The sequence below is a fragment of the Procambarus clarkii genome, chromosome 51 (assembly GCF_040958095.1).
Source record: "Procambarus clarkii isolate CNS0578487 chromosome 51, FALCON_Pclarkii_2.0, whole genome shotgun sequence".
Classification (NCBI taxonomy): domain Eukaryota; kingdom Metazoa; phylum Arthropoda; class Malacostraca; order Decapoda; family Cambaridae; genus Procambarus; species Procambarus clarkii.
The window spans coordinates 12742647-12764008 of record NC_091200.1 but is presented as its reverse complement, the minus strand read 5'-3'; the positions used below and the strand labels follow the sequence as shown (position 1 = coordinate 12764008).

Sequence of the window (21362 nt, the reverse complement as noted above, 5' to 3'; positions counted from 1 at the left end):
ACACACACACACACACCTCCCAGTGGGCCAGCCACACACACACACACACACACACACCTCCCAGTGGGCCAGCCACACACACACACACACACACACCTCCCAGTGGGCCAGCCACACACACACACACACACACACACCTCCCAGTGGGCCAGCCACACACACACACACACACACCTCCCAGTGGGCCAGCCACACACACACACACACACACCTCCCAGTGGGCCAGCCACACACACACACACACACACCTCCCAGTGGGCCAGCCACACACACACACACACACACACACCTCCCAGTGGGCCAGCCACACACACACACACCTCCCAGTGGGCCAGCCACACACACACACACACACACACACCTCCCAGTGGGCCAGCCACACACACACACACACACACCTCCCAGTGGGCCAGCCACACACACACACACACACACCTCCCAGTGGGCCAGCCACACACACACACACACACACCTCCCAGTGGGCCAGCCACACACACACACACACACACCTCCCAGTGGGCCAGCCACACACACACACACCACACACCTCCCAGTGGGCCAGCCACACACACACACACACACCTCCCAGTGGGCCAGCCACACACACACACACACACCTCCCAGTGGGCCAGCCACACACACACACACACACCTCCCAGTGGGCCAGCCACACACACACACACACACCTCCCAGTGGGCCAGCCACACACACACACACACCTCCCAGTGGGCCAGCCACACACACACACACACACCTCCCAGTGGGCCAGCCACACACACACACACACCTCCCAGTGGGCCAGCCACACACACACACACACCTCCCAGTGGGCCAGCCACACACACACACACCTCCCAGTGGGCCAGCCACACACACACACCTCCCAGTGGGCCAGCCACACACACACACCTCTCAGTGGGCACTATTCAAGAACAACGTTCAATTCACATTGTTAACGCCGACTTAACCTCGAACCAAAGCCACCCTTTGATATTTTAGCCACGCAACAAAGTCGATTTGAAGGAGGAAAGCAAAATGGATGACCGCGATAAGGTTACCGAAGAACTGCAGCGTGTAAGTCAAGGACTTCCTCTCATCAGGTCCAGCGGGAGATTGATTAACTGATTACGAGGCGAGGAAGACATTAAGTGCCGGGAGCACACACGCCTCGACGACTCTGCTGCCACTCACCAAGCACGGAGAAGCCAGAGGGTTTGGGAATTGATTGATTGATGAAGATTAAGCCACCACAGAGGTGGCACGGGCATGAATAGCCCCGTAGCGGTTTGTGAAGTACACTGACAACAGCTATAGGAGGTAAACAGAGAGCAACCAAGTTAATTAGGCTCGTCTGGTAAGTCCCCCCCCCCCCTCAGTTAATACTTAGACACTGCTATGTGTCTCCCTATTCATGTCAAGTACCTAACAAGGTCAACTGCAAGTGTGTCCGTGCCGTCAATTAAGTGTCTAGACATTGTTACTGTATTATAGAAAACGAGGAACGGCCAGAATGACAACAAAAGCTCTCACACAAATGCTAAATCTATTGCTAATTTCTCGAGGCCACGAAGAACGATGTCCGCCGGACAAGCTATTACGCGGGAATTGGCTAATTAGCGAAGCACCATCAGGTAAACTATCAGGGAGAAGCAACGCGGCCCAGGCAATTTGGGATTTAAGACACCATTATCAGAGCTCCTCGGAAGGGTTGACGACCCCGTGACATTTGCCCGCCGTAGAGGATAAACAATTGGCCTTGACCTCGTTCCCGTGCGTGTGTACGCATCTTGGTGTACACCGCACACTCAACTTTGAGCCTCTGTCCAGGCTCAAGGCTCCAGGGGAGCCGTGCCAGGCTCCAGGGTAGCCGTGCCTGGCTCCAGGGTAGCCGTGCCTGGCTCCAGGGTAGCCGTGCCTGGCTCCAGGGTAGCCGTGCCTGGCTCCAGGGTAGCCGTGCCAGGCTCCAGGGTAGCCGTGCCTGGCTCCAGGGTAGCCGTGCCTGGCTCCAGGGTAGCCGTGCCTGGCTCCAGGGTAGCCGTGCCTGGCTCCAGGGTAGCCGTGCCAGGCTCCAGGGTAGCCGTGCCTGGCTCCAGGGTAGCCGTGCCTGGCTCCAGGGTAGCCGTGCCTGGCTCCAGGGTAGCCGTGCCAGGCTCCAGGGTAGCCGTGCCAGGCTCCAGGGTAGCCGTGCCAGGCTCCAGGGTAGCCGTGCCAGGCTCCAGGGTAGCCGTGCCTGGCTCCAGGGTAGCCGTGCCTGGCTCCAGGGTAGCCGTGCCTGGCTCCAGGGTAGCCGTGCCTGGCTCCAGGGTAGCCGTGCCTGGCTCCAGGGTAGCCGTGCCTGGCTCCAGGGTAGCCGTGCCTGGCTCCAGGGTAGCCGTGCCTGGCTCCAGGGTAGCCGTGCCTGGCTCCAGGGTAGCCGTGCCTGGCTCCAGGGCAGCCGTGCCTGGCTCCAGGGCAGCCGTGCCTGGCTCCAGGGCAGCCGTGCCTGGCTCCAGGGTAGCCGTGCCTGGCTCCAGGGTAGCCGTGCCTGGCTCCAGGGTAGCCGTGCCTGGCTCCAGGGTAGCCGTGCCTGGCTCCAGGGTAGCCGTGCCTGGCTCCAGGGTAGCCGTGCCTGGCTCCAGGGTAGCCGTGCCTGGCTCCAGGGTAGCCGTGCCTGGCTCCAGGGTAGCCGTGCCTGGCTCCAGGGTAGCCGTGCCTGGCTCCAGGGTAGCCGTGCCTGGCTCCAGGGTAGCCGTGCCTGGCTCCAGGGTAGCCGTGCCTGGCTCCAGGGTAGCCGTGCCTGGCTCCAGGACAAGTTATATGCACAAACTATATACGACCCCTGGAAAGGCGAAGTCAAAGTGGATATCGCGATTGAAATACCCAAATACATTAACGGGAAACACATTAAGAAGACACCTGATAGAAATTACATAATTTTATATTTCAGAAAATTCAGGGTAAATACTGGTAAGGAAATAATGTTATCGCGGGAGTGTTTCAAGCGCAGGCTAGACATACACGAGTGTGTGGGTGGGTGCAAGAGCTGCCTACCAGTGACCAACACGCTTGCTGCAGTGTCACCAATTCTCATGTTCTTATAAGAAGGGGTTGGGGAGAGAATTGTGGGAATGGGGAGGCGAGGGTGTGGAGACCCCCCTTGATTCTTACCTGGCCGGGGGAGGGGGGGGGGAAGAAGCGAGAACCTGACAACTTTCTCTTACCTCACTTTCCTTCTGTCAGAGACAGACGCAGACAGACACTCAGGCTGTCTCTCTGTGCGTTTGTCTCTGACAGACACACACACAGATTCTACTCAAACTGTGTAGAATCCCATCTCTGCCTGTAATTTTTTTTTTTTTTTTTGCAGGGATATTCGTGCGCGGGTCTTATCCCTCTGGCTGGCCCACTAACCTGCCTACACGTGACCGGCGCCGCCCAAGAAGAAACCTATGCACACAACAGTTTTGCCTCGGATACATGTCCACTACGGGCTCACCATAGCCCGTGCTACCTAGAACTTTTTGTTCCATGTAGCGAATCTAAACAACAACAACATCAGATACATGTAAAGAAACCATCAGCGGTTAGATTAATGTTTGGGGTAATAATAATATATAAGTCCTAGTTAGCGGAACGTACATATCAGATTCTCTTAGAGGAAGAGAGATGTTAAAGAAAGAGACAGAGAAAGATAAAACTGCGTTCTATTTTGGCCTTTATACTATTTAGGTCAAAAGAAATTTTAAAAATTAAAAAACGCCATTTATATTTCAGATTAATAACAATGATTTTAACAAATTTTTGTTTAGCGTGTAGGCGCTCTGTGAAAGCCAACGTGTTTGGTGGAAAAAAACTGGGGAATGTGTTCAACACAGGAAACTGCATCACGATAAATGTTGAACATTATGAAAAACCACAAAATTGTTTCAGCATAACTCTCTTGACCACGAGGTAAATAATGTGTTGCATTATGTACAATAGCAATTGTTGTGTGTTCGTCTGGCCAATTATGCAGTGACCTGTAGACATTGGCTCTCTGAGATAGGCTGAATGGCCAGGGGGCCGGAGGGGGTTGACGCTTCGGCTGTTACAATCGCTAACTTGTTTGTTCTCACCCCCCCCCCCCTACATACTTCACGATGGAGGGAGGGAGGAAGACGGTTGAGTCCGGCCGCCGTCTCATGGTCAATGATGTAAAGACCGTCCACCGTCAGCTTAGGTGGACGGTTTCCGGCCCGTCATCAGGCTATCCCGTCCCAGCAGAGGCCGCCCCAAAGACGCACTCGTCAACTTTAAGGTGCTGGCTATTCAAAACTTGTACATTTCCTAAAATATATATATATTGGTTTTACATATTTTGTATTAGGCACCTAAGTACACCGAGAATAGGTGTGGGTAGATGTTTTGGTTCTTTGGGCAAATTGTATTTCTAGTGCTTGGGTAAAGCATTCGATCGGAGACGTGAGAACAGCACTGTTCGAGAAAGTTCGAACGTCATCAGCTGGCAGTCGCACGTAGTGTTTTTAGTTTATAAACAGTATTTGGAAGTTGTTGAGGACGGCGGCCACCTCATTTTCTCGAACCCCCCCAAAAAACATCGCCATCGACTTGAGAATGGTCCAGGACGGACCGAAACGTCGTCGTCCCTTCACCTAGTGTGTGGTCTGGTCAACATACTTTAGCCACGTTATTGTGACTCATCGCCTGCAAAACATCTCCACTTACAAGACCATGTTTACGGTTTGTACGGGTAACCATAGACTTACCGCGTGTGTACCGCTCGCTACCATGACACGGCCCAAGTGGCTCCCATGTCAAACTGTCCCTCTGTTTCTGCTGCCTGGGTCTTCCTCCCAGACACGTCCCAACACACACACACAGCAGCAGCTCCACGCACCAACCCGTCATAGCGGGAGGACAACAGTGACTGATGTTAAGAGCTCAGAACTCAAGAGAGATCCACTCCTTGCTTCGGATCAGCAAGAGTCATTCCTCAGCTCAGAGATCCACTCCTTGTTTCGGATCAGCAAGAGCCATTCCTGAGCTCAGAGCCCCAGGAGAGCCAAGGGAACTCTTGCCAAATGGCTTCACTAACCCGTCACCAAAACATTGGGCAAATGTTCGTTAATCCAGTCGCCAAAACCCTTTGTTTATGAATGAAAAACTGTTTACACACACGACTCACTGCTGATGATGATGTTCGAACACTTCTCAAACAGTGTGTCGATCACGGGCGCCCTGGACGAGCATGGCGGGATGGGCTGGGGGCGGATTTATCAAGCCGTTACGCAAGTATTTATGAAGTTTATCTTTTCTCAATCTCTAGAGACTTTGTTTATATTTATTTAAATGTAATAAATACATTTCTTTATTAAAAGAGTTTATGAGCATCGAAACTTTCCAATCAAATATTATTATTGCCATAAAGAGCCTCTTAGTGCTTCGGAGCTCACAGGCTCTTTAATAAATAGTGTAAACAAAGCCGCCAATGATTGAGAAAATATGTAAAGGGTCGTAACTACTTGTGCTTAAATTGCTCGTTGAATCTTGGCCCAGCAACACACTATCAGCTGCTGGCTTAATCCGTCCTCCCAATAGAACGTCGCATTTTGACGTATACTCTCTCTAAGGCCAACAATTGTCGTACTAGAAAATAATAGCGGCTCGCAGAAATTAACATACTGTCCCGTTTTCTGTTTTGGGTCATCTGGTAGGTTAGGATAAAAGCACTTTAGTACGGCAGTTTCTTGACGTTGGGGAAACCTTAGGAGGACGGGCTGAGACCTTCTTAAGGACCACTTACTGTATTTAACGCGTGTTTTCTTTTAGAAAAAATATATTTTAAATTCCAACCTGACTAAAAGAACCTTTTTAAGCTTTATTTGAAAACAAATATATTCACAGAATTCTTCAGTTCAAAAAGACGTCAGTGAGATTTATTTTTTTCATAAATATTGAATCGTTTGTTTTGTTTTGTCATGTTTTCTCCCGCGCTAGTGTGATGTTGCCTTCAGCAGCACAGGTGGCGCTGTGTCGCCCGGCACCTGCTAGTAACACCAACTGCACTCAAAGGCCTCTTGTGTCATGTCATGTCATGCTACACGTCCCTTCCAGTCATTTGTTGCTATATCCACACTTCTGTCCACGTAGTGTTGCCATGTACGCACACCTACTAATCTAGTTCTGCCGTATTCACACAGCTATTAATGTAATGTTGCCATATCCACCACCTATTGATGTGTTGCCAGGATTACATGGATTACAATTAATTCATATTTTTCTCTTATGGAAATTATGTCTTCCAGCTCAATACCTCGAGGAGCCAACCACAATAGTGAGTTCAATCATCTCCACTCTCATCTCCTCCACCTCCCCCCTTCACACCAAAGCACTCAACCCACACCCCTTAATTTGCCTCCACACAGCCTAAAGCCTCAATGAGTCTCCCCCTCAATCCTATACCACTACAATCCAATACAATACCTTCAATCCTTGCTTTTAATCAATCTCCGTTAATTCATTTACCTTCGCAATTTTTTGTTTAGTCCCCGTTTCCTTTGTGATATGAAGCCATGTAGTAATTAATTCTATTTCTCCAGGAAATGATTAACACAGATTCGTTGAATAGGTTTTTGTGTTGGAGCAGACTGGCTGCTCTCGTGGTCCTGGCGGGAACACGCCAGAGGTGACCTACTTGCTGGCGTATTGTGCTTAATGAGCACCCCCCACTGGGCACTCTTGAATGATTTACCCTTGGTTGTATATACGAGCCACGAGAAGGTCTCATACTCAGGCACTAGCAAGGAAGAGGAAAGAGATATCATCAACCAGGGGAAACGAGTGTGAGGAAAGCACTAGGCGTAGATATCACCGTGGCTGCTATCATAGGCGACAGAAGCAATGTGTAAAGTAGGAGGCATCCTTCAGTCTCGGAAGACTATGGAGTTGCGCCCTGATAGGGCGCAAAGCCTGGGTAGGTAGATATGGAGAAGCTGTTACCCATGCAGCAGGTCCCCCCTCTCCACGTTGCTGAAATTATCCAATAGAAAGACAAATGCCAATACACATGGTTCCAGCAACGTCGCAAGAGCTGCCAGAACGAGGTCGACGTCAACAACGAACTGCCTTAGGGGCTCCAACTCCGGATTTTAAAGTAATACTTTGTATAGCATTCAACTCCTCTCTGGAAAAGGGGGTAGAATAGAACCAAATAGTGTTATTTGTTTTTCGTAATCATGATGTGACTTCGCGAACTGCTGCTCCTCTGTTCTCGCCCGTCTTCACTGTTCCACTCTCTTCCTGGGTCTCTACTTGGTTCCCTCTCTCTTATTCCACCTTTTATTACTTTTCGCGTTTCTCTTTTTCCCTTTCTGCTCACTTCGCTTTCATGCTTGACTTTTTCGGTCACCTCTCACCTCCTGCCTCACCCTCTCTCTTGTCTTACACTGCCTCCCTCTCCCTTGTTCCTCAGCCACCACTTGGTAAGGTTGACGTGATGAGTCCAGGTCTCCAGAACAACTTGATAAGGGTTGAGGACGGCCCGAAACGTCGTCACTTCCATTTCTTCTCAAGTGTGGGTATATTAGCACCATATCTCCATCACCCATTGAAGGAATATTAAAAGAACAGAAAACGCTATTTAGTGGGAGATGTGAGTCCTCTTGTGGGAGGACTCCTGTATACACTAAGGTAGAGGCCTCCCCATACACTCCTACCGGGAAGGATTCCGAATGACTCTTGTGCTCAGTACAATCTACTTTCTAAGAAACACAAGCTTCCTGCACCCGTCACGAGGACTGTCATGGAAGGCGAGTCTTGCCTTCGCCAGCGAATTAGACCGACATGCGAAGACAAAAATCCTCGTTATGGCTGGCTCACTAGAGCTGCCTCTTGAACCCTGGCCAGGACGCGCCAGGATCTTCATTACAGCTCCTGTATACTCACCTAGTTGTGTTTGCGGGGGTTGAGCTCTGGCTCTTTGGTCCCGCCTCAAAGAGCAGGTGTGTGGGCGGATGTGGGTGGCCATGGGCAGGACCTGACAACCTGGGGCGGTTGTTGACACATACAAGAATCAACGGGAGGTGACCTGGCACCTTTGTCGTGTACGGGGTCCTGGGGCTGTTGTATGGGTCCTAGTGCTCTTATATGAGTCCTAGTGCTGTTGTATGGATCCTGGTGTTGTTGTATGGGGTCCTGGGATTGCTACATAGGGCCCTGGGGCATTTGTTGAGGGTCGTGGCGCTGTTCTAATGGGCCCTACGCCTACTGTACGGGGGGTCCTAAGGTTATTTTGCGAAGTCTAGGACGTTGTACGTGATTCTGAGGATTTTCTACCACGATTCTGAAGTTTATCTTCAGAGTCCTATACTTGTTAAATAAACCTGTTTCTAGGATCAGCCTACAGATGACCTGATGTACGAGAGAGAGAGAGAGAGAGAGAGAGAGAGAGAGAGAGAGAGAGAGAGAGAGAGAGAGAGAGAGAGAGAGAGAGAGAGATAGAGAGAGAGAGAGAGAGAGAGAGAGAGAGAGAGAGAGAGAGAGAGAGAGAGAGAGAGAGAGAGAGAGAGAGAGAGAGAGAGAGAGAGAGAGAGAGAGAGAGAGAGAATTTCCAATAAACACTTACTATTTTGATTAGGTAACATTGATAAATAATTAAAAGTTCTGCCATAACTCTGTCGAGCTGACAGTTGTAATGTTTGTTTTGGCCAATATATAAATAAAAGAATCAAAATCTAATAACACTGGATTAAAGCCTAACACAAAGAGATCAAAGCCTAATATTAATGGGCCCAAGCTTAACATTTATGGACTAAAGTCTTGCATCAATGGATCGAAACCTATTACCAACAGATCAGAGCCTAACACCAATAGATCACAGCCTAACACCAATGGATCAAAGCCTAATATTAATTAATCAGAGCCTAACACCAATAGATCACAGCCTAACATCAATGGATCAAAGCCTAGTATCAATTAATCAAAGCCTAATATCAACAGATCAGAGCCTAATATCAATAGATCAGAGCCTAATATCAATAGATCACAGCCTAACACCAATGGACCAAAGCCTAATACCAAGGGGATAAAGTCTATTACCTCGCTGTATCAGATATGCAAATGAGGAAGTGATCCAGTTGCTGGTCTTATGTCCTCTGAAAGTTACGATATCGCGTGTTGCCAGAGTTTAGTTTATCGTAGTTCAGCTATCAATATATCACTACGATAATTAGGAGGTTTGGGTTATCCCGCCCAAGTGAAAGGGGGGGGGGTGGCTATCGCGTTTCTGGAGGCAGAATGTTGTTGGTAGTTTGGGATATGTTGTTATCTTGAGAGGTTATCCTGAGATGATTTCGGGGCTTTAGTGTCCCCGCGGCCCGGTCCTCGACCAGGCCTCCACCCCCAGGAAGCAGCCCGTGACAGCTGACTAACTCCCAGGTACCTATTTACTGCTAGGTAACAGGGGCATTCAGGGTGAAAGAATCTTTGCCCATTTATTTCTGCCTCGTGCGGGAATCGAACCCGCGCCACAGAATTACGAGTCCTGCGTGTTAGCCACCAGGCTACGAGGCCCCATCTCCCACTGTTGTTGTTGTTGTTTCAAAGAAGGTGAGATATATGTTAACCAGCGGTTACGTCAACTACCAGCATCACCCTCTACACCAACATAACGACTATCCAAACTACCGAACTACACCAATACCATAATTATTAACGACACTATCACCTTACTAACCCCACCACCACTACAACAACCCCCACCTCAACCACTACCATCACGATGACTACTACAACCACCACCACCACTGAACAACCACCATCAACCATCAACAGCAACAGTAGGGGATAATAACCACTTGTCTTGAAAGTAACTGTGTTAACAGGCAGGACATGTGTGGCCAATCCCTTGTTAGCGAGCCTCGGGCCCTCAGCCTTCACCTGCGTCACCCGGGACAACCTCGGGGCCTCTTCTTTACTACTTCAGTCATACCAACACCTTTTAAAACGGAATGAAGAGGTTAAATTAACGCCGCTTAACTATATATTTTTAGAACAAATGTGCACGTCCTTTGAGTAGGGGTCGTTAGATTCCTTGCAACATTGAGTGTCATATATGGGTCAGAAAGTCAACATATAGGTGTGAAAGTCCATACCAAAGGGGTGTCAAAGGGGTTGCTTTACTGGGCAGTTTGGGAAGGTGTTCAGTGCACGTTGGAACAAGGTCTCTGCAGACAAGGGGTTACTTGCTGGCACCAGGACTTAAACTGTTAACTCTCTTAACAGACTTGAGAATCGACTTGAGAATGGTCCAGGACGCGCGTCGTCGTCCCTTCACCATCTAGTGTGGTCTGGTCAACACCAGGACTTTGACGATGTCCCTGGAACGGAATGTTCCATCTTTTGTTTCCGCTTGTTGAGGTCCCTTGTGTGTGTGTTATTATTTCTTATGTATTTCTGTATTTCTTCTCATGTGCTACTGGTGATTTGTATTTGCAGTACCTTATCTGTGTTCCACTTGTGTGGATTGGTGTACATATTGGGCACGTCTAAGCGCCGTGCCCTGGGTACGTGTGTTTTGTATTTGCGGAGTATATATTTTGTTTTATATGGTTCTGTATTGGGTTGGTGCACTGTTCCTTGCGCTGTATCTTGTCGTGTTCGTGTACTGCAATAGCTCTTTGATAACTTTACCTTTATGTGTATATATATGTTTTATATCATAAAGAAAAACAACATTTGCACCACTACGCCCCCTCACGACGGACATTGAGAACAAACGACCCCAAAGAACTAAAGTGCCTTCACACAAGTTGAACGGCAGAGAAAAATACTATTTACGAGGCTAACTTGAGTCGTTTATATACGCCAAGGGATGACCAATTATATACACCGAGGGACCACCATTTATATACGCCAACACACAACATTTTATATGGAAAAACAGAAATGGAAATGTATAAGAAATATTATAAAGAGTGAAGGATATATATATATATATATATATATATATATATATATATATATATATATATATATATATATATATATATATATATATATGATGCCAAAACTACTAGCTTTTAGACAGTAGTATACTGACTGGTAAGGAATTCTTTTACAATATATGACGCTAAAAAACAAACTTAAATATTCCTAGGCTTAATATAGCCAACATATGTACTATATTAGGCCCTCAGATATCGTGTATTAGGCCTAGGTTAGGTTAGGTTAGGTTAGTTTGTCAAAGCAACACAAGTGGAAATATTTTCCGGTTTGTCCAACTCAATAGTTCAGATTTATACTTTCTAATTACGTTGTAGGTGGGTATTATATACTATGGTCCTCATCGTTACTATAAGTACTACCATAACAGGATGATGGGCTGAATGATTTCTAACAGCTAATTTGACCTCTAACATCTAACTTGTCCTCTAACAACTAATCTATCTTCTAAAGCAACCCAACTGGATCTGTAACACCTTACGTGTCCTCTAACATCTAACTTGTCCTCTATAGCTACTTGACTTCACACAAAGGAACTGTAATGACTCCCCTAACAGTTGATATACGAGAGGTTTTTGACGCATATTGAATTGAAATGAACTAAATTACACAGCTAATCCACACTAGAAAATGCTCGACACACGTTGGTCACAAAAGTGGAAGCATCGGGGCAGCCTCAATCTGCATTTTGATAACGGATTATTAGACACGAAGGTTTCCGCGAACAGGCTGGCAACCTCGACCCTTCTTTCTGTCATTAGCAAGTCAAATTAGAACAGGGAGAAACTGGAGAATGTATGGGAGGAATGAGAACTGTCCTAATGAACACGTTATTGTACCCCCTTGTCCACAGTTTGGCTTCCTGGAGCAATCAGTGTGTGTATTCATCTATTTGTGCTTGTAGATCGAACTTCTGCTACTGGGTCCCGCCTTTCCTGCCGTTGGTCGTCTTAAGTAATGACTGCTGACCTCCTTGGCTTCAGTACCTACTGTTATCATTGTGGTTGGAGACGATGAGTCACAATAATGTGGCTGAAGATATGATGACTAACCCGCACACATCACAAGATGAAGGAACGACGATGTTTCGGTCCGTCCTGAAGCACGCACGCACACGCACGCGCGCGCACACACACACACACACACACACACACACACACACACACACACACACACACACACACACACACACACACACACACACACACACACACACACACACACAGCATAGCATAGCCACATTAGGAGAAAAACAACAGTAAAGGAACAGGTTATGAGATTAAGGATAGGGGCAGAAGGATTCACTACAAATGACAAGGAAGTGTGTGAGGAATTGAATAAGAAATTCCAGGAGGTCTTTACCTTAGAGCAAGGAGAAATTCCAGAGGTAAGTGAGGGAATAGCTAACCAGGAACCACTGGAAGAGTTTGAGATTACCAGCGGGGAAGTAAAGAAGTGTTTACTAGAGTTGGACGTGACGAAGGCTATAGGCCCAGATGGAATCTCCCCTTGGGTTCTAAAGGAAGGAGCAAGAGAACTGAGCCTACCACTCTCCATAGTGTATAACAAATCACTGGCAACAGGGGAACTGCCAGATATTTGGAAAGCAGCTAACGTAGTCCCGATATACAAGAAAGGGGATAGACAGGAGGCACTGAACTACAGGCCAGTGTCCCTAACCTGCATACCATGCAAGCTGATGGAGAAGATTGTGCGAAAAAAACTAGTGGAGCATCTGGAGCGAAGGAACTTTGTAACACAGCATCAACATGGGTTCAGGGATGGCAGGTCCTGCCTCACAGGGTTACTTGAATTCTACGACCAGGCAACAAAAATAAGGCAAGAAAGAGAAGGGTGGGCAGACTGCATATTTTTGGATTGTCAGAAAGCCTTTGATACAGTGCCACACAAGAGGCTAGTGCGAAAGTTGGAGATGCAGGCTGGAGTGAGAGGGAAGGTACTCCGGTGGATAGAGGAGTACCTAAGCAACAGGAGACAACGAGTCTGTGTGAGGGGTGAGGTCTCAGATTGGCGAGACGTCACAAGTGGAGTCCCGCAGGGGTCAGTCCTTGGACCTATACTGTTTCTGGTATATGTAAATGATCTCCCAGAGGGTATAGATTCGTTCCTCTCAATGTTTGCCGACGATGCAAAAATTATGAGGAGGATTGAAACAGAGGATGATAGTAGGAGGCTACAAGATGACCTGGATAGACTGAGTGAATGGTCCAACAAATGGCTGTTGAAGTTCAACCCGAGTAAATGCAAAGTAATGAAACTAGGCAGTGGAAACAGGAGGCCAGGCACAGGATACAGAATAGGAGATGAAGTACTTAATGAAACAGACAGAGAGAAAGATCTAGGAGTTGATATCACACCAAACCTGTCTCCTGAAGCCCACATAAAGAGAATAACGTCTGCGGCATATGCGAGGCTGGCTAACATCAGAACGGCGTTCAGGAACCTGTGTAAGGAATCATTCAGAATCTTGTACACCACATATGTAAGACCAATCCTGGAGTATGCGGCCCCAGCATGGAGCCCGTACCTTGTCAAGCACAAGACGAAGCTGGAAAAAGTCCAAAGGTATGCTACTAGACTAGTCCCAGAACTAAGAGGCATGAGTTATGAGGAAAGGCTGCGGGAAATGCACCTTACGACACTGGAAGACAGAAGAGTAAGGGGGGACATGATCACAACCTACAAAATCCTCAGGGGAATCGACCGGGTAAACAAGGATGAACTATTCAACACTGGTGGGACGCGAACAAGGGGACACAGGTGGAAGCTGAGTACCCAAATGAGCCACAGAGACGTTAGAAAGAACTTTTTCAGTGTCAGAGTAGTTAGTAAATGGAATGCATTAGGAAGTGATGTGGTGGAGGCTGACTCCATACACAGTTTCAAATGTAGATATGATAGAGCCCAATAGGCTCAGGAATCTGTACACCAGTTGATTGACGGTTGAGAGGCGGGACCAAAGAGCCAGAGCTCAACCCCCGCAAGCACAATTAGGTGAGTACAATTAGGTGAGTACACACACACACACAGGAAGTGATGTGGTGGAGGCTGACTCCATACACAGTTTCAAGTGTAGATATGATGAGTCCAGTAGGCTCAGGAACCTGTACACCAGTTGATTGACAGTTGAGAGGCGGGACCAAAGAGCCAGAGCTCAACCCCCGCAAGCACAACTAGGTGAGTACACACACACACACACCTTTTGTGGTATATAAGGTGAGGCTCAAGGACGGGTATGCAGTCTCTCGACTTGGTTCTAATAAGGATGTTTTGAGGTTCAATGGTTTAGAATATTCTAGTGACGTGATCCTCTTGATGTGTGTCACAACGGTTGGGCTTAGAGGAATATATACTCCAAGGTGATTCAGGGAAGGAGGGAGTTAATTATCACGGGAAAGCACCAAGCCATTATAACTATATAACAGTTGGAAGGGGTCAGGATAAGGAATTGGGATGGGACGGAGGGAAGGAATGGTATCCAACCACTTGGATACCTTACCTTTAGGTTACCTTGAGGTGCTTCCGGGGCTTAGTGTCCCCGCGGCCCGGTCGTCGACCAGGCCTCATGGTTGCTGGACTGATCAACCAGGCTGTTAGACGCGGCTGCTCGCAGCCTGACGTATGAGTCACAGCCTGGTTGATCAGGTATCCTTTGGAGGTGCTTATCCAGTTCTCTCTTGAACACTGTGAGGGGTCGGCCACTGTGAGGGGTCGACAGGTGGATGGTTGGGGATAGAACGCAGACATGCAGGAAGCAAGACCGTCGCTCTACCGTCCAGCCCCAAGTTCCCAAAGTTAGTTCTCCCTTTATTGCAGGCCCAAAACACCTGCTTTTTCCTACTGAGCGGCTGCTCTGCCATAATCAAAGCTCTTTTACCATATTCAACGGCTGCTTTATTATATTAAGCAGCTCTTTCTTACATGTTTATCAATGGTAAAACAGCTAGAGAGTGAGGCAGAGTGTGTGAGGCAGTGTGTGTGAGGCAGTGTGTGTGAGGCAGTGTGTGTGAGGCAGTGTGTGTGAGGCAGAGTGTGTGAGGCAGAGTGTGTGAGGCAGTGTGTGTGAGGCAGAGTGTGTGAGGCAGTGTGTGTGAGGCAGAGTGTGTGAGGCAGTGTGTGTGAGGCAGTGTGTGTGAGGCAGTGTGTGTGAGGCAGTGTGTGTGAGGCAGAGTGTGTGAGGCAGTGTGTGTGAGGCAGAGTGTGTGTGAGGCAGAGTGTGTGTGAGGCAGTGTGTGTGAGGCAGTGTGTGTGAGGCAGAGTGTGTGAGGCAGTGTGTGTGAGGCAGAGTGTGTGAGGCAGTGTGTGTGAGGCAGTGTGTGTGAGGCAGTGTGTGTGAGGCAGTGTGTGTGAGGCAGAGTGTGTGAGGCAGTGTGTGTGAGGCAGTGTGTGTGAGGCAGTGTGTGTGAGGCAGTGTGTGTGAGGCAGTGTGTGTGAGGCAGTGTGTGTGAGGCAGTGTGTGTGAGGCAGAGTGTGTGAGGCAGAGTGTGTGAGGCAGTGTGTGTGAGGCAGTGTACTCACCTATTTGTACTCACCTATTTGTGCTTGCAGGATCGATCATTGACTCTTGGATCCCGCCTTTCCAGCTATCGGTTGTTTACAGCAATGACTCCTGTCCCATTTCCCTATCATACCTAGTTTTAAAAGTATGAATAGTATTTGCTTCCACAACCTGTTCCCCAAGTGCATTCCATTTTTCCACTACTCTCACGCTAAAAGAAAACTTCCTAACATCTCTGTGACTCATCTGAGTTTCCAGTTTCCACCCATGTCCCCTCGTTCTGTTATTATTACGTGTGAACATTTCATCTATTTCCACTTTGTCAATTCCCCTGAGTATTTTATATGTCCCTATCATATCTCCTCTCTCCCTTCTTTTCTCTAGTGTCGTAAGGTTCAGTTCCTTCAGACGCTCTTCATATCCCATCCCACGTAACTCTGGGACAAGCCTCGTCGCAAACCTCTGAACCTTCTCCAGTTTCTTTATGTGTTTCTTCAGGTGGGTACTCCATGATGAGGCGGCATACTCTAAGACTGGTCTCACGTAGGCAGTGTAAAGCGCCCTAAAAGCCTCCTCATTTAGGTTTCTGAATGAAGTTCTAATTTTCGCCAGTGTAGAGTACGCTGCTGTCGTTATCCTATTCATATGTGCCTCAGGAGTTAGATTAGGTGTCACATCCACTCCCAGGTCTCTTTCTCGAATCGTTACAGGTAGGCTGTTCCCCTTCATTGTGTACTGTCCCTTTGGTCTCCTATCACCTGATCCCATTTCCATAACTTTACATTTACTGGTGTTAAACTCCAGTAGCCAGTGTGTGTGAGGCAGAGTGTGTGAGGCAGAGTGTGTGAGGCAGAGTGTGTGTGAGGCAGAGTGTGTGTGAGGCAGAGTGTGTGTGAGGCAGAGTGTGTGTGAGGCAGAGTGTGTGTGAGGCAGAGTGTGTGTGAGGCAGAGTGTGTGTGAGGCAGAGTGTGTGAGGCAGAGTGTGTGTGAGGCAGAGTGTGTGAGGCAGAATGTGTGAGGCAGAGTGTGTGAGGAGAGTGTGTGAGGCAGAGTGTGTGTGAGGCAGAGTGTGTGAGGCAGAGTGTGTGTGAGGCAGAGTGTGTGTGAGGCAGTGTGTGTGAGGCAGAGTGTGTGAGGCAGTGTGTGTGAGGCAGAGTGTGTGAGGCAGAGTGTGTGAGGCAGAGTGTGTGAGGCAGAGTGTGTGAGGAGAGTGTGTGAGGCAGAGTGTGTGTGAGGCAGAGTGTGTGTGAGGCAGTGTGTGTGAGGCAGAGTGTGTGAGGCAGATTGTGTGAGGCAGAATGTGTGAGGCAGAGTGTGTGAGGCAGTGTGTGTGAGGCAGTGTGTGAGGCAGAGTGTGTGAGGCAGTGTGTGTGAGGCAGAGTGTGTGAGGCAGAGTGTGTGTGAGGCAGAGTGTGTGTGAGGCAGAGTGTGTGTGAGGCAGAGTGTGTGAGGCAGAGTGTGTGAGGCAGTGTGTGTGAGGCAGAGTGTGTGAGGCAGAGTGTGTGAGGCAGAGTGTGTGAGGCAGAGTGTGTGAGGCAGAGTGTGTGAGGCAGAGTGTGTGAGGCAGTGTGTGTGAGGCAGAGTGTGTGAGGCAGAGTGTGTGAGGCAGAGTGTGTGAGGCAGTGTGTGTGAGGCAGAGTGTGTGAGGCAAAGTGTGTGAGGCAGAGTGTGTGTGAGGCAGAGTGTGTGTGAGGCAGAGTGTGTGAGGCAGAGTGTGTGTGAGGCAGAGTGTGTGTGAGGCAGAGTGTGTGTGAGGCAGAGTGTGTGTGAGGCAGAGTGTGTGTGAGGCAGAGTGTGTGTGAGGCAGAGTGTGTGTGAGGCAGAGTGTGTGAGGCAGAGTGTGTGTGGCAGTGTGTGTGAGGCAGAGTGTGTGAGGCAGAGTGTGTGAGGCAGAGTGTGTGAGGCAGAGTGTGTGAGGCAGAGTGTGTGTGGCAGTGTGTGTGAGGCAGAGTGTGTGAGGCAGAGTGTGTGAGGCAGAGTGTGTGAGGCAGAGTGTGTGAGGCAGAGTGTGTGTGAGGCAGAGTGTGTGTGAGGCAGAGTGTGTGTGAGGCAGAGTGTGTGTGAGGCAGAGTGTGTGTGAGGCAGAGTGTGTGTGAGGCAGAGTGTGTGTGAGGCAGAGTGTGTGAGGCAGAGTGTGTGAGGCAGAGTGTGTGTGGCAGTGTGTGTGAGGCAGAGTGTGTGAGGCAGAGTGTGTGAGGCAGAGTGTGTGTGGCAGTGTGTGTGAGGCAGAGTGTGTGAGGCAGAGTGTGTGAGGCAGAGTGTGTGAGGCAGAGTGTGTGAGGCAGTGTGTGTGAGGCAGAGTGTGTGAGGCAGAGTGTGTGAGGCAGAGTGTGTGAGGCAGAGTGTGTGTGGCAGTGTGTGTGAGGCAGAGTGTGTGAGGCAGAGTGTGTGAGGCAGAGTGTGTGAGGCAGAGTGTGTGAGGCAGTGTGTGTGAGGCAGAGTGTGTGAGGCAGAGTGTGTGAGGCAGAGTGTGTGAGGCAGAGTGTGTGAGGCAGAGTGTGTGAGGCAGAGTGTGTGAGGCAGAGTGTGTGAGGCAGAGTGTGTGAGGCAGACTGTGTGAGGCAGAGTGTGTGAGGCAGAGTGTGTGTGAGGCAGAGTGTGTGAGGCAGAGTGTGTGAGGCAGAGTGTGTGAGGCAGAGTGTGTGAGGCAGAGTCTCAGTAACAACAAACAGAGTTCCAGTTGCGTTGATGTCAGTTCTCCTCACCGCAGAGGTTCCCAAGGCCAGGCAGCTCTTGTGTAATTTAAATAATCAACGTGACTCGTCTTGACTGTCGGTACATTCTCCATAAGTTACTTCGACGCTGAAATTACAATATGACTCTAAATTATTTATTACGAGCAAGAAAATTACAAAAGGGCCCCTTGGGACTATTACACTAGCCAAATTAGTTTCTTAATCCAGTTCACCATTTCTCGCCAGAAGCAATTTTTTGCTCGAGTGGGCGAAAAAGCACTTAGGAATAATAGCAAAAATATTACAAATAAAATATGTATTATAAATAGTTTCAACGTGTAATTTCAACTCATAATATTCCCTTTTCTCACTGGTTATTTTGCTTGCCTCCAAAAGGCGTTTAACGCCAAACTTCGCCAAACGAACATTTATCGCGTGTGCGGGGAAGGAATGGCTTCCACGGCACTTCTTAGAGACGTGGAAGGTGTTCCTGTCTCCTTGTTATATCCGTCCCCAGCAACAACACACACCAAAGTAGATGGTTTCCTCCAAGGAGTGCCGGACCAACCGGGCTGTGGTGGGTATGTGGGCCTGCGGGCCGCTACAAGCAGCAGCCTGGAGGACCAAACTCTCACAAGTCAAGCCTGGCCTCGGGCCGGGCTTGGGGAGTAGAAGAACTCCCAGAACCCCATCAAGCAGGTAATAAGTGCTGGACCAGCCGGACCGCCAAAGGTATGTGTGGACCTGCGGGCCGCCCCAAGCAACAGCCTGTTGGATCATCTAACCACAAGACCAGCCTGCACAGGTTTGGAGAGTGAATTCCCAGAACCCTCCCTCCCTCCCTCCCATAGACCTGGAGTATACCCCATGCAGGTATACTGCAGGTATAGCCGCAGCGTTATACACTTACCTTATAAAAGAAAGTTGGTTAGTGTGGTGGGTGGTGGCTTGACCAGGTGTGATCACCCAACCTGTCATCCTTCACCCGCCATATTAACACTGTATGATAGCCACATTACATATATAACAGTTGCAATTGTTGGAGCTATTTGACGCGCGGTTATCCTGGATAACACGTGCACACGGAGGGAGCCACGTGGCCCCGGGTCCGAGACCGGTAACCTCGGCCACACTCACAACACCTCACGATGTGCACTCCTCCTCACCAGTCACGTCTCACGTATATATGCCTCCTATATTCTTCGGCGTTTGGTTACGGGCTCTCAGACGGGAGACATCTCCCGTCCACGACGCTAACCATAGCCCGTGCTTCTTGCCCCGCTCCTGTGGCAGGTAAGTTACGGGCTCGCCATAGCCCGTGCTACTTGGAACTTGTTCCGAGTAGCTGAATCTATAACAACAACAACAACATTACGGGCTCACCATAGCCCGTGCTACATGAACCCTTCGTTCTTAGTAGCTAAATCTAAAACAACGTCGGCTTCCATCGCATATGTGATTGCACAAAACACTCAAGATGCAATCACATACATTGACTCAAAACCTGCACTTCAAATATTAGGGGAAAAAAAAGCAGTGGAAAGAGAACGTGGAAATAATTACCACCATTTAGTATCTAGGAGCAGTCGCTAAAGGCAAATGACTCAACATAACCCTAAACTGGATCCCAACCCATGTTGGAATCCCATTAAATGAAAAAGCTGCCGAAACTGCTAGATTGGCCACTCGTCATCCAGTGATATATAAAACAACCCAACCCAGCCTTGAGTACATAAACAACACCATCACCAAAACCCTCTCACACCTCAACAAGGCCCATCTACACCAGAGAGTAGCTGGGCTAGATAAAGAGGAGCTTCAGGCCATCAAGTTAAACAGGTTAAATATCCCGATAGGAATCTACAGGACTACAAGACAACAGCTGGGTTATATAGACTACGTTTAGGTTACAGATGCAACTGCGAGATTGGTGAACCAAGACAGGGTGATTGCATCTTCTGCCAAACTGTCACAGAAAAGCCACTACTTCACTATCTCCAAGCCAACGACCTTAGACGAGCTTTAAGTCCCTGAATCTTGCAGTAACCGCCCTGAAGCCATCAACACTGCCACTCTTCTGGTAATGAAAGTGTCCAGCTGCAGGACATCCTCATAAATACTGTCAAGCTGTGTCCTCCCCCGCGACATCAGCCACATGGTAAGAACTGACGATATAAATACAAGCTCAACACGCAGTATATTCCTTCACCACCAAAGATCATATTCACCCAACAAATTCATACCCGCGTCACCTCTTGGACGGCTTAATCTCGACCAATCGTCGGCGTCAGCACTCCTGGTTGGTTCATGCCTGGTTGATGGGGTTCTGGGAGTTCTTCTACTCCCCAAGCCCGGCCCGAGGCCAGGCTTGACTTGTGAGAGTTTGGTCCACCAGGCTGTTGGTTGGAGCGGCCCGCAGGCCCACATACCCACCACAGCCCGGTTGGTCCGGCACTCCTTGGGGGAATAAATCTAGTTTCCTCTTGAAAATGTCCACGGTTGTTCCGGCAATATTTCTTATGCTTGCTGGGTGGGTGTACTCCCTGATTTCATTTTGTTTTTTTCTGAAGGCCACTTTAGCGGACTCAACGGGGACAGGAAGCCGGCGGCTTAAGCATTTGACGCATTTCGATTATTATACAAGATTACGTTTTTAAGAATAGGAGCATTCCGGTCCTCATATAAGGTTAAGCTTAATAGGAGCATTCTGATCCTCCCAATATATTGTGTCAATACAGTGGAGATCATTACTCATGGTAACTACAGAGGGCCTATTGCCCCCCCCCCCCACCAGGCAGCTCCTGTTTATATCCGCTCAAATTCATTCACATATATGTCTATCCTACGCTTGAAACAATCCATCGGTCCCACGTTTGTTATGTTACCCAGTAATGTGTTGAGTTAATGACTCAACAACCCTGTTAGGTGTACCTGAGGAGTGGTGAGGTCACCCGAACAACACTCACCTCACTCACACCCTCATACTAGGAACCAAACTTACAATCGCTATATTTTCTATTTCAAAACAGTGAGTCTATATTTCCAAATTCACAAATGAATATATTGATAATGATCGGCAGTTACACTGTAACAATGACTCTCCCTCTCCCCCCCCCCCTCTCTCTCTCTCTCTCTCTCTCTCTCTCTCTCTCTCTCTCTCTCTCTCTCTCTCTCTCTCTCTCTCTCT

The 21362-nt window shown here is 48.7% G+C and overlaps 1 long non-coding RNA gene across 3 annotated transcripts in view; it reads right to left on the bottom strand.

Moving 5' to 3' along the window:
- Nucleotides 1–21362, bottom strand: part of LOC138351909 (uncharacterized) — a 254195-nt gene that overhangs the window by 128279 nt on the left and 104554 nt on the right. For 2 of the 3 annotated variants that reach the window (XR_011222669.1, XR_011222671.1), the window contains exon 1: nt 4747–4894. The exons of the other annotated variant lie outside the window; for it this stretch is intronic. This is a non-coding gene — a long non-coding RNA (uncharacterized lncRNA). Of the gene's footprint in view, nt 1–4746; nt 4895–21362 lie in introns of those variants that run through there. 3 annotated transcript variants of the gene reach the window in all.